Below are 11,923 nucleotides of genomic sequence, written 5' to 3'. Positions count from 1 at the left end.
CTCGGAGGCGACTACAATGCACGCTCAGCTCAGCTGATTTGGTCATGCCAGACCTCAACCAAGGCCACACAGCTGGTAGGAGGTAGAATCAGCAATGCAGTTCCTCCCTTGTCCACACGAGCTGGGTCCCAGGATCCACTGTAGCACGTGGCTCTCCTCCCCCACCATTGGCAAATGTGCAGGGAGCCACGAGTCTGTGTGACTCATAGCCAGCAGGCGCTGGGGTGACTGGCAGGACAGCACAAGGTCATGGAGGGGGCCCAGAATGGCCATCTGCAAGCTGTGTTCTAGTCCCCCACTAATGACCATGGTGGCCACCGTCATGCCCAACACTGCCAGCCAGTTTTCTCCCCGTGAGGGAGAGGTGAGGTCACCTGCCCGTGTGTCTGTCAAGGTGGTGGTGGGAATCCACTCAGACAAGGATCTGAAGGCACTTTATCAACTAAAATCCCTGAGCAAATAGAGAGAAACAGAGTGGGGAGGTGAGCTTGTGACAGGACACCCATCCCTCAGTGGCCACCAGGGCCATGCGGCACACACCCTCCCCGAACTTCCTGCAACTGCTCCTTCAGTGAAGGGAAGAGGCTGGTCTGTCAATCAGCTCCCCAGGGAACACGGCCAGAGGACCAGAACAGTGTCCCCGGATACTTGACTGGGCCCCGCCAGGCGCTGAGGACCGGGAACACACACTCAGGACACAGAGCCTGCCCCTATATCCCTGGCAGCCTGGAGGCAGGATGGCAAGGGCAAGTAGGTCACCAGCCCAAACAGCACCTTTGGGCAGATGGAGACCTGGAGGTCATGGCCTGGGAAGGGACTGGATGGACGCCCCCATGGGAGAACAGTGCCACAGGCAGCCTGAGGGCAAGGGATAGAGGCAAGCCAGGGCATAGAACCACAACTGGACTTAGATTTTGTCTGGTTTGCAGAGAGTAGCAAATGGCCCAGGTTCCAAGCTCATGTCCATACTGCTTTGATGGGGACATAAGAACACTGGCAGAGACATGAGGGGTGAGGGGGGAACAGGGTTAGAGAGGCACAGAACAGGGCAGGGAGCCAGAGGGGTGGGGAGCAGGGTAGGAGAGGCATGGGACTGGGTTTGGGTGGGCAAGAGCTGGGAGGTGACCAGGGTCAGAGGAGATGCAGGGTGGTGCCTGGTGGGGAGTCTCCAGGGGACAGCCTTGTGCAGGAACACTGGCCTGGGTTCCCAGGGGCAGGCTTGGCCTCTGCTCCCCAGCTTCCCATGCCCCTCCTGCTTCACCTGCTTACTGCCTTGGGCCAGCGTGGTCCCCATGCCTCCAGGTGGTGAAGGTGAGAACAGCGGGTTGGTGAGGCGAAGAGAGGCCAACCCTTTGCACATGGGCCAGTCTATGCTGCTCAGTGAGCAGACTTACCCCTCCTCCCACCCATGTCACCTGGCCGTCTCTAGGTGGCACAGGGCGAAGCACAGTTTTGAGCCACCTGCAGCCCATGATGAGCAAGCCCTGGCCAGAATGAATGGACCCCTGAAGCTGCGTGGAGGGGAGACTGAGCAGTAAGAATGCATCCGTGTTCCAGACATGAGCCCTGGGTCACGTGCACAAAATCCCCAAGACCTCCCTCCCACCAGCAGCCCTCTCCCGCTCCCGTGTAGGGCAGGAGGGAACCAACTCTGTGAAGCAGGTGTGGGCCGTGTTGGTGAGCAGGGGCAGAAGCCGGGCCAGCTATGCAGGCAGAGGTGTGGCCTCCACAGGGGACAGTGACCCAGGCCCTCCAAACGGACAGGAATCTCAATGCTGCCTGCCTCGCTCTGCTCTGGGCCACATCTTGCATGTTGCTGCAGTGAGCTCAGTCTGCAAGCCAGCTCCTCACTCTTGTCTCCATCGCTCTGGCTACTAGGACTTCCACTGGGTGACAACCTGCCTCTGTACCTCACCTGGCCATTCCAGACCACTTGGTCGAGAATCCTTTCATACCTTCCTGGGCCTTCGCCCCAGCTCTACTGCCAGAGCCCAGCCTGTGACCACAACGACCTGCAAAGGATTCAGGATTCAGATGCCAGGTTTGTTATCAAAGGAAAGGGGCTTGGTTCCCCAGCTGGGCGAGGCTGTTTGCTCACGTTAATGGCAATTCCAGGAAAATTAGCTCGACTTGGAAAGACCCAAGACCCGAACTCGTATTGTTCCTGGTACAGAATGTGATTTGGTAGGGCACGGAAGTGGCCGTGGCACGTTTGAGCTCCTGTCTGGGCCTCATTTTCCCCACGGGCAAGGTAGGGATTTAAGCCATGTCCCTCCCTAACGCAAGATTTCTCGGAAGATCAGGGAGAAGGGTGACCTGGAGGAAGGCCGGAGGAAGGGAAGAGGGAGGAGGAAGGGAAGAGGCAGGAGGAAGAGAAGATGGAGGAAGCCACTGAAGGTCCTCTGTCATCTTAGCCCCATCTGAGCAGGTGAACCAGGGTCCCCCTGGATCCTACGCTCACTCCCAGGGGCCATCAGAGCTGAGCTGTGGCCCAGATCCCAGCGGGGGCAGTTCTCAGGCACTGGGCCAAGGCAGGGGTGTGTGGGGGACGGAGCACCTATGGGGACCTGGCCCAGGCGCATGCCACACCTGCCCTGCCCTGTCCATTTCCTTGTTTCCTCGTCACTCCTGTCGACCGTTGACCTCAGATGCCTCTTCACGGCTTTCCGCCTCAGACACACCTGGTTTTCCAACCTCCAGGTATCCTGCCCACGGCACGGTGGGGGCTGTGCAAGCCAGGAAGGGGCCCTGACTCCTGCTGACACCCCAGGGAACTCGCACCACCACTGCTGTTCACTGCTGCAGAGCGTGTGGCCCAGAGCCGGCAGCGACCGTGTCTGTGGGGCAATCTCCACGCTCCAGACACAAGCCGCTCCAAGGTGGCCGGTCTCAGCCAATGTCTCACTGCTGTGACTAAAGGCTCTGGCCAGCACAATTACAGAGGAGGAAGGGTTTAATGGAGGGCTCTCGGTTTTTTCAGAGGTCTCAGTCCATAGCAGGCCAGCCCCATTCCCTGGGGCTCCAGTGAGGCGGGACATCATGGCAGAGGGAAGCAAAGAGGGACTCCACTCTCCAGATACAACATATCTACCCCACAGCCACACCCCAGTGCCCACCTCCTCCAGCCACACCCCTTCAGCTACCACTCCGTTAATCCCATCGGGATTGATTCACTGAGTGGGTGAAGACTCTGGAAACCCAGTCACTCCTCCTCTGAACCTTCCGGCACCATCTCACATGTGAGCTTCTGGGGACACCTCACCTCCAAACCTTAATAGCCAGATCCCTGGTACTCTCTGCCCCTCAAAACTCAGGGTGCCTCTTCATCTATTGCTGGTGTCCCCCACCCTTCTCTTGCCAAAATCACTGCATGCTGACAGACACCAACCCCTCAGGGCCTCCAGCCCCCACAATGTGCCCCTCCCACCGCCTGTCCCCTGCTCTTCCTGAGCATGAGTTTGTGGTGTCTTCGGGAACTTGGCCTTTGCCCTCTCCTCCCCCAGGGAGCTGTGCGGCTGAGTCATCACACCCACTGCTGGGGCAATGGTGGACACGGACAAGGGCTGGGTGCTGTTTCCTAGGTACAGGATGATGTCCGAGCCACAGCGCCTGTGCTGTCCACCCAGGGAGGTGGTGCCAGCTTCCTGGAGCCCTGCTCTCGGACCTTAGCACCACACCATGCTGGACCCTGGCTGGAGGCCTGGGAAAGCCCTGACCCACATCCTGCGAGGTGCCCACAGCTGCCCCAAGGCTCCTCTGCTTTCATCTTGTGGCTCCCTGGTCACAGGCATCGCGTCACCCACAATAAACCAGGAAATGGCAGGTGCAGCCGGAGATGGCCAGGGGTCAGGCAGCCCCCACCTGTGTGACTCAGGTGAGTCCCAGCCCCTCACTGGGCCTCCCCGCTCTATCTGTAGGATGGGTAGTGGCCGTCAGTCATTCGGCGCACCTCGCAGGTTCTTCTACAGATCAAAGGAGGTAATAAATAGGGAGCTGCGAGGGCGCCAGCACCCGCCAGCGTCAGGGGCCAGGCCTCACCCGCCTCTGCTGGCTCCTCCTCCGAGGCCAGCCCCAGCTCCAGCACAGGGCGGGTCTCCCAAGCAGCCCAGTCCCAGGGGGTTGCGAGGGGCCACAGGGAGTTTTCCCTCAGGGACGACCGGAAGCTCCTGGAGAGGACCCTGCCGCCCTCCCCAGAGGCTGTGAGCCCAGGGGGTGCTGGCTGCCTGGCAGGGGAGTGTCTTTTCCAAATGTCTTCCTGTGGCTCCGAGTTGACATTGTGAAGCCCTGCCATGCTTGCTCCTTATTGGGAGAGGAAGAGGGTACGTGAGAGGGGGATTGCTTCTTTCTTCCTTCTTCTGCGAGAGCTTAGACCTGAGACAAAGGAAGCTCTGTGCACCTGGAGACTTGGCGCTTCCTACATGTTGCTCCCTGGGGAATCACAAGATTAAAAAAAAAAAAAAAAAAGACCCAACAGACACCCACCCAACGACTGGAAGCTGAAGAAGAGTCCAGGAAGCAGTAGCGTCAGAGCTGGTGGGCACCTGAGATTCATCTCCTGCACCCCCACTTTGCAGAAGGGCAAGCTGAGGTCTAAAAACCAAGGCCACATCCAAGGCAAGCAGCTTTAGGTCCCTGATTCCCAGCGAAAGTAGTTTCTGTTAGCCCTCTGTGTGTTTGTCTGTTTTGGTGTTTGTTTCTTTGGTGGTTTGCAGATGTTTCGTTTGTAGTGCTGTGTGTGGAACACAGGCCCTCCCGCGTGCACAGTGCCACTGAGCCACTCCAGCCCCACCCTTCCATTCTTGACAGTGAGCAGACCCCATGAAAAGGAGGGACGCGGGACAGAGACAAAGGAAAAGGCATGGCAGAGAGGGCAGCTGCCTCGGGAAGAAGGCCGGCAGGAGGGTACGAAGGACGGGGGCCTCTCGGGCTTCCCTCTTAGCCCTGGCTCCTGGGCAGCTTTGCAGGAGCTTTGCAGAAAGTCAGTGGGGCAGTCCCAAGACAGGTCCGTCCACTTCCAGATCCTTAAATAGTTGCCTGCAGGAGGAGCAGAGCAGCCTGTGCCCTGACCACAAAGACCCAGGTAATGTGGGGGGCCTCGGGGAAGCACGTTCCAGGTCGACGGATGAGGCCCTGAGACCCTCCGGCTCCCTCAACCCTCATGTCTGTTTTCAAGGGAAAGGGGCTGAGTGGGGGGAAGGCAAATGACCACGGTCATCCGACTGGCTAGCAGAGGTTCCCACTCCCAGCCAGGGCTCTTCCCTTCTCCATTCGCCCCGGGCCAGAGGCCAGAGCTTTGAAGGGAGAGGCGAAGGCTGCTCGCGCAGCAGCAGTCCTCCCAGCGCCTTCAGGCTTCATCTGCCTCTCAGTTGCCCCCTGGAGGCTGGGGCCACAAGCAGGTTCAGGGCCTTGACCTTGGGTGGGACAGAGCAAGGCAGTCCCTTATTGTGCTGGTTATGTCCAGGTCACCTAGGGAGCAAATAAAACATGCAGGTTCTTGTCCCCACCCTGCCCCGACCTACTGAAAAAGCATATGTCCCCAGGGATGGGACCATCCTCACAGCCGCACCCGCCAGTGGAAGAAGATTGCACCAAGAATTTTCCTTATTCCAAGATGTCAGCAGAGACTGTGGCCGATTTGCAGGCTCTGCCTTGGGCAGCTGCTAATTGGCACGATTGTTCTACTTTAGCTTAAGTCTAAATGAGGTCACCCACCTGGTGCCACCCCACATGATTCCAGTGAAGAAAGAGCTCAGTGGCCCAGGGCCAGCCAGCTTGGCTCCAACGCTGGGAAGGCCCTAAGCCTGGAATCAGGACAACTAGGGTGACCAAGAGCCTGAAACAGAAAGTTTCCCTGAACATGGGACTTGAAGCCCTGAAAGCAGGAGGAGCTGGTCACCCTGGACCCGGAAGATCTGGGTGTGCCCGCCCTGTGGGGGACTCCCGGCAGTCATGGAATCTCACTCCTCAGGGCCCCTAGACACTCAGAGCCAGACTCAGGAGTTCTGGAGTCGGGCGGGGATGCTTTGTCCTCAGCCCCATCCTTGTTTAGTGTGTATCAGCTTCGTCCTCCTTGGTGACCAGTGACATTCCAGTGTACGACAGGCTGCATCTCGTTTATCCACTCATCCACTGAGGGACACTCCTTTGCTTGCTGCAATGGGCATGCTCTGAACAGCATTCACAAGTATCCGCATTTCTGCTCACGGCTGACCACTGGTGATTCTACGTTCATTTTTTTAGGAGCTGCGCTGCTTTCCATGGTGGCTGCATTTATTAGTTATTAGACCCCCAAATCTCAACAGCCACTTCCGTGTGGAATATACCCTTCAGGGAGAACTAATGCGCCCTTCTTGGATGCAGATCTGCAGGTACAGATTTCTATTGCAGCACCTGAAAACTGAGGTCCCTTCATGCCTTTTCCTCATCTCTGTAAGAGAACTTCTCAGCACTGAAGCTTGTCCATTTGCCCATCCACTGGGACCAGTGGATGAGTCTACTGGAGTGCCATGGTTGATTAGTGATGTCTTGTACTGTTGGGGGTGGCAGTGGCACACATGATGGGGGTCTATAGAACCAGCGGTGGAGGCTGTGTTGGGTCAGAGCCCCAGAAACCTCCAAGTTCAGAGAGTCTGACCTCCAATTCTATAGCAGTGTTTTTACAAAATAGTAATACTCATGACAGGGTTGAGATCTGAAATAGCCACCATGCAAAGAACCATGTGCACGATGCCAATGCTGACATTTTGCCAGAGGTGTATAAATGACTAGAGTACATGACGAGATGTTCTGTAGCATTAGTTAACCGGGGAAACATCAGTAAAGACCACAGTGAGGGCTGGGGATGCAGCTCAGAGGTAGAGCGCTTGCCTAGTATGCACAAGGGCCTAGGTTTGGTCCATAGTGTTGCAAAAACAGAAAACAAAAACCCACAATGAGAGAGCATTTCACCTCCAGTAGGCTACTGCCACATGAAGACAGCCAGTTGCACCATCTATGAGGAACAGGACTTCACAAAGACATCCAACCTGCTGCTGCCTCTATCAGGGACTTCCTAGCCTCCTGAACTGAGAGTAATAAACGTCTCTTGCTTATAAATCACCTGGCCTCAGGTATTTTATTATGGCAGCAGGAATCGATTAAGGTACTAGGTGAAGAAGCCAGATGCAAAGGCCACGTGTTGGGATGAGGCTCAGTGATGTGGCTCACCACCCTTGTCTGCACAGGGCATGGGGTGTGATGATTCCATTCATATGAAATGTCTAGAACAGGCAAACCCATAGAGGCAGAAAGCAGACTAGTGTATGCACAGGAGGGTGGAGTGACAAAATGGGGACAACTGCTACTGGGCACAGGCATCCTTCATGGGAGAAGAAAATGTTCTGAAACCCCCCGGTGCTGGTGGTTGCATGACCCTGATAACGAATGGATAACCTTGAGCGAGTGAATCACATGGCGCATGCGCTATGTCTCAACAAAGGCAGGCTGGAGGCTGGGCTTGGATTTGTGACTGGGTCTGGCCACCACTGGCTGGTGACTTTGCCTGGGCCACTGTTACCCTGGTCCTTCCCTTGATCCAGACGGCCCACCCACCCCACTGCACCCAGGGCTGTGGCTCCACGTGCTCCTACCTGCTCCTCTCTAGGATGAGCTCAGCCCTCAGGGCTCTGTGCATGAGGCTGCTATTCCTGGTGCCACAGTGCCAGCATCCGGAGCAGTCTGCTGAGTCCACTTCCTCCTAGTGTGTTTGTCCTGATTTCCTCTGGTACTCCCAACAGCTTTTCCTTTGCAGTTTTGTGCCTTTGCTGTTTGGGGCATATACATACACATGATACCAGGATGCATGCACCGGTCTCCATTAGCACATAACGGCCTTGCAGTCCAGCTCAACTCCTTGCAGTGTTAAGACAAGGACACAAATGTGTGAGCCTCTGAATTCCTCTGGCCTGCATCTGGGCTTTGTCATCCCACAATGTTATCCTGAGAAATATTCTCTATTTTAGAATCATATTAATTGCCAATACGCAAAAATCACAAGAGCTCACATAAAAATGAGGGTTTCTGGCTTCTCTTGATAGCAATGATGAGCTGGCGACAAGGGTCCACGCTCCTGCATGGAGCAGCTCCATCCTGCACAGTGTACAGGAGCTATCTGATCTGCCTTGCCCCCACCAGGTCCTACTATCTGTCCCCAACAATGTTTCTATAAACAACCCCTGATTTAAACTCAGTTTGGTCTCAAAATTGCTTCATTGCAGTCCAGCACCAAGACCCTAAGCAACTTAGCAAGATCCTGTCTCAAAATAAAAATTAAAATGGGCTGGGGATGTGGCTCAGTGGTTAAGCGCCCCTGGGCTCAATCCCTGGTACCAAATAAATAAATAAATAAATAAATAAATAAATAAATAAATAAATAAAATGAAAAGGGTTGGCGATGAAGCCCCTATGCAGCACTTGTCTAGCTTACACGAGGTCCTGGTTCAATGCCCAGGATTAAAGGGGACAAAAAGCTCCCCTGGCTGCCTGTGCTTGTATTTTCTTCTACTATTCATTCAACAATCATTTATTGTACGTCTGCCATTCTGGCTCTGTGTTGGCACCAGGCACACAGAAATAAGAAAGACTAGGCCCCTGGCTCTTGGGCCTTCTGGCCTGCACCCGTCACCTTCCACCCTTCCACGCCTCGCCCACCCCTCATCAAAAACCCACCAGCTGCCTACAGGCCGACCGGTCCCCACGTTGCCCCAGTACCAATCACGTAGCACCAGGAAGGACAAGGTCAGATTCCCATGATGCTAAAACAGAAGAGCAGGGACTCAGCACCCAGGGATGGGGCATGGACCAGAGGACCAGAGCTGGGGAGGCCAACCCCGAGGTTGACCCACAGGTGCCCGGGAAGGATGGTAGTACAGCATACAGCTGTGCCCTGGACCCATCAGCTCATAACTGGCTCTCACCAGCCCCTGCTAACTTCAGACAGTCACTGGGAAAGGTCAATGGGTGGACAGGCAGGCACAGATGCAGGAAGGTGACATCAGGAGGGCTTTCTAGGCTCAATGACAATGGGGAAGCAAGTGACGGGAAGATGGGGAAGATGTGGAGTGTGGTGCCCTGAGCCGCATCGTAGGCGCAGAAGGTGGCGCGAGCGGACCTGGGTGGGTCCGGTTCTCAGGCAGGACTCCTGTTCCTCAGGCTCCTCCCCTGCCGACTGGCAAGCTGTGAGTGGGGAGGCAGTTTGCCCTTGGAGCACTTGGAGCGCCTCACACCTGTCCTTCTCTGCGGGGTCCCCCAGACACCACCCTGCAGGGATATTTTGAGTTTGTTTTTCTTGGGGCCAGGACAGCTTGCCGCCTTCCGTCTTCTTGGGAGCCCATTTCCGTACATCTCTAAGATCACCTTGGGATTAATTTTTGAGGTTGTTGTTGCTGTTTGCTTTTTTCCTAATTTTTTATTTGGTTTTTACTTTGTTGTTGGTTTCTGCTTTCGTTTTTGGATTCAATACTTATCATTTGCAGTTCGTTGATTGTACACAGGTTATTTTGTATGCTCTAAGAGTGTCCTCCTCCTGGAGGGACTTATTTCCAAGTTCCTGCCTTTGTTTCAAGCAAGTTTTCTCTTTTCCACGCCAGGGGCCTGCCTGCACCTTTGGTCTTTCTTCTCTCCTAATGGTGCTATGTACTGTGAAGCCACGCAGCTGGTCATCTTTCTTCCAGCCGCAGGGACAGGGAAGAGGAACTTCCTGAGTTGCCCCAAGTTCGCACAATAGGAAGTGGCCTTTTCCCCAAGATAGGCTGCTACGGGGCAGACATCCTTCTCCAGGGATGAAACCCAGATGGGAGCCAACAGGTAACTGGCCAGGGTTACCTGTGGGCAGGCACAGGACTGAGAAGGAGCAGAACTGTCAGATTCAAAGCCTGCCTCTGCACTGTGTCCCTAATCTTTAGGGACTGTTTCCTTACCTGGAGGGCAGTAAAACCTGAGGGCTGCATGAGCTAATGCTTAGCAGAGTAGCAGGCATCCTGATGTGCCCAACTGAGGCAGGTCTGGGGAACTCACGAACCTGAGCCAAGACTGGCCTTTGGGGCCCTGGGCATGGCGTCACCCCCAGCTCCCCAGGTGCATGCGAACCCTGATCCCTGGCCACAGCGTCAGTCTTACTTTCACCTAGCCCTGCCTCACTGGCCCTTCCAGCTCAGATCTGCCCTCAGGCAACTGCCCCACGAGGGACACCTGCATCCCAGCCTGGACCCAGGCTTTCCCAGATGCACAGCCTAAGTCAATGGGGTGGGCAGCTATTCCTGTGACAGTGGCTCAGGCGGGACTGTCCTGCACGCCCTTGAGGGCACCAGGACGTCCCACAGAGTCCCCAGTTAGCAGGGCCTGCCAAGCGCACTGGTGAAGCCCGTGCCACCTCTTGCCCTCTGGGGTCAGACTGTCCTGTGGTAGTGTGATCTCTGCCGCTTTGCGCAGGGGCAGCTGCAGTGCTCGCCCATCTACTTTCCTTTCTGTACGACCTGGGCAGGTCAGCTTAGTGTCGCAGGTCAATTTTCCGTCTGTGAGACGGACTAAAGCTGCCCATTTCCAGATTCTCCTCTCTTCACCCAGGCAACATAGGGATGTGCATTTTGTAACGATCAGCTCACTCTCCAAACGTGTGGGCCTCTTTGGGCCCAGGACATTCCTTCCAGGCCATGGGCTCTGATGGGCCGTGCTTAACGGCCCCACCTGGAGGGCAGAGGCAGAGGGCAGCATGGCTGGCAGCCTGGTGCAGAGGTGAGCCAGGCTGCCCCGACCCCTCCCAGAAGTACCCTAGTTTCTGATGTCAGCTGGTCCTCTGACTTCATCTGAGAGGAGGCCTGGGAGCTAAGCAAGCAGTACCATTCTAGGACATGAGGGCAGGGGCAAAGGAGATCAGAGGCCACTGAAGCGACAGGGCTGGCTGCTGCTGCTGGTGGCCAGGGGGCCTCTGGGGTGGATGACCCAATGGGCGAGACACTAGTGACTCTCAGGGAGCAATGTGTAGCCCTAGAGAGGACCTCAGGGTCCAGGAAAACCACATGAGAGACCCTGGACACTAGGGACAGAGGGTGCTGGCCACAGCTGCATGCCCCAGTGGCCCCAGGCTCTAGACTGAACAAGTCACAGGGGAAGGGGCAGGGACGAGGCAGGGTCTGACTCATCGGGGCTGTGGGCTATGAGTCTGGCCTATCTGGCAGCTCAGAGAGCTGCTAACCCTGTGCAGGACGAGGCCCCAGCCGTACCCACACCAGGCCAGCAACAGGCTGGGGCATTTGCTGTGCTTCAGGGACACAGGCAAAGATGAGGCTCCTGGCACCTGGGTAGCACCATGGGGCGAACTGCCAGCAGCCTCTGTGGCTAAACATGAATGGAGGTCTCCCAGGCAGACGTGTGCGAAGGGCATCGTGGCCACAGCCCAGCATGGGGAAGGGATGCCTGCTAGGGAAGAGGTGAGCCAGGTGACTAAGAAGCTTCAGGGCAGCTGGGGTGTATCCCAACACGAGCAGGCCTCCCAGGGACGACCCTATCCATTGGCTGCCCACTGGCTGTCCACTGGTTGCTCCAGTTGACTTCACACCTGCTTCCTGGACGGCCCCAGGGGACCCAACACAGCGGAGGCCTGGCAGCTGCCCTGGGCCAAGCTGCCTCCTTCCTTCCACCCCCGTGCTCTGTTTAACCACCCCCGTGCTCTGTTTAACCACCCCCAAGGCCCCACAGAGGGCCTGACCCTGTCTAATCCGAGCACCTCAACTGCAGGAAGTGCCTCCTCTGAAAACATCCTTCATGAGGGCACCCTCTGCTCCCCAGCAGCAGCAGGGGTCCTGCGCTGGCTAGGCCCCTCTCCACCCTGTGCACGGATGACAGTGCCTGGGCTGAAAGGCGTTGCCGCCATCAGCTGGGTTCCATG

This window comes from Sciurus vulgaris, assembly GCF_902686455.1.
Source record: "Sciurus vulgaris genome assembly, chromosome: 5".
NCBI classification, from domain to species: Eukaryota; Metazoa; Chordata; class Mammalia; order Rodentia; family Sciuridae; genus Sciurus; species Sciurus vulgaris.
This window is presented reverse-complemented; position numbering follows the sequence as displayed.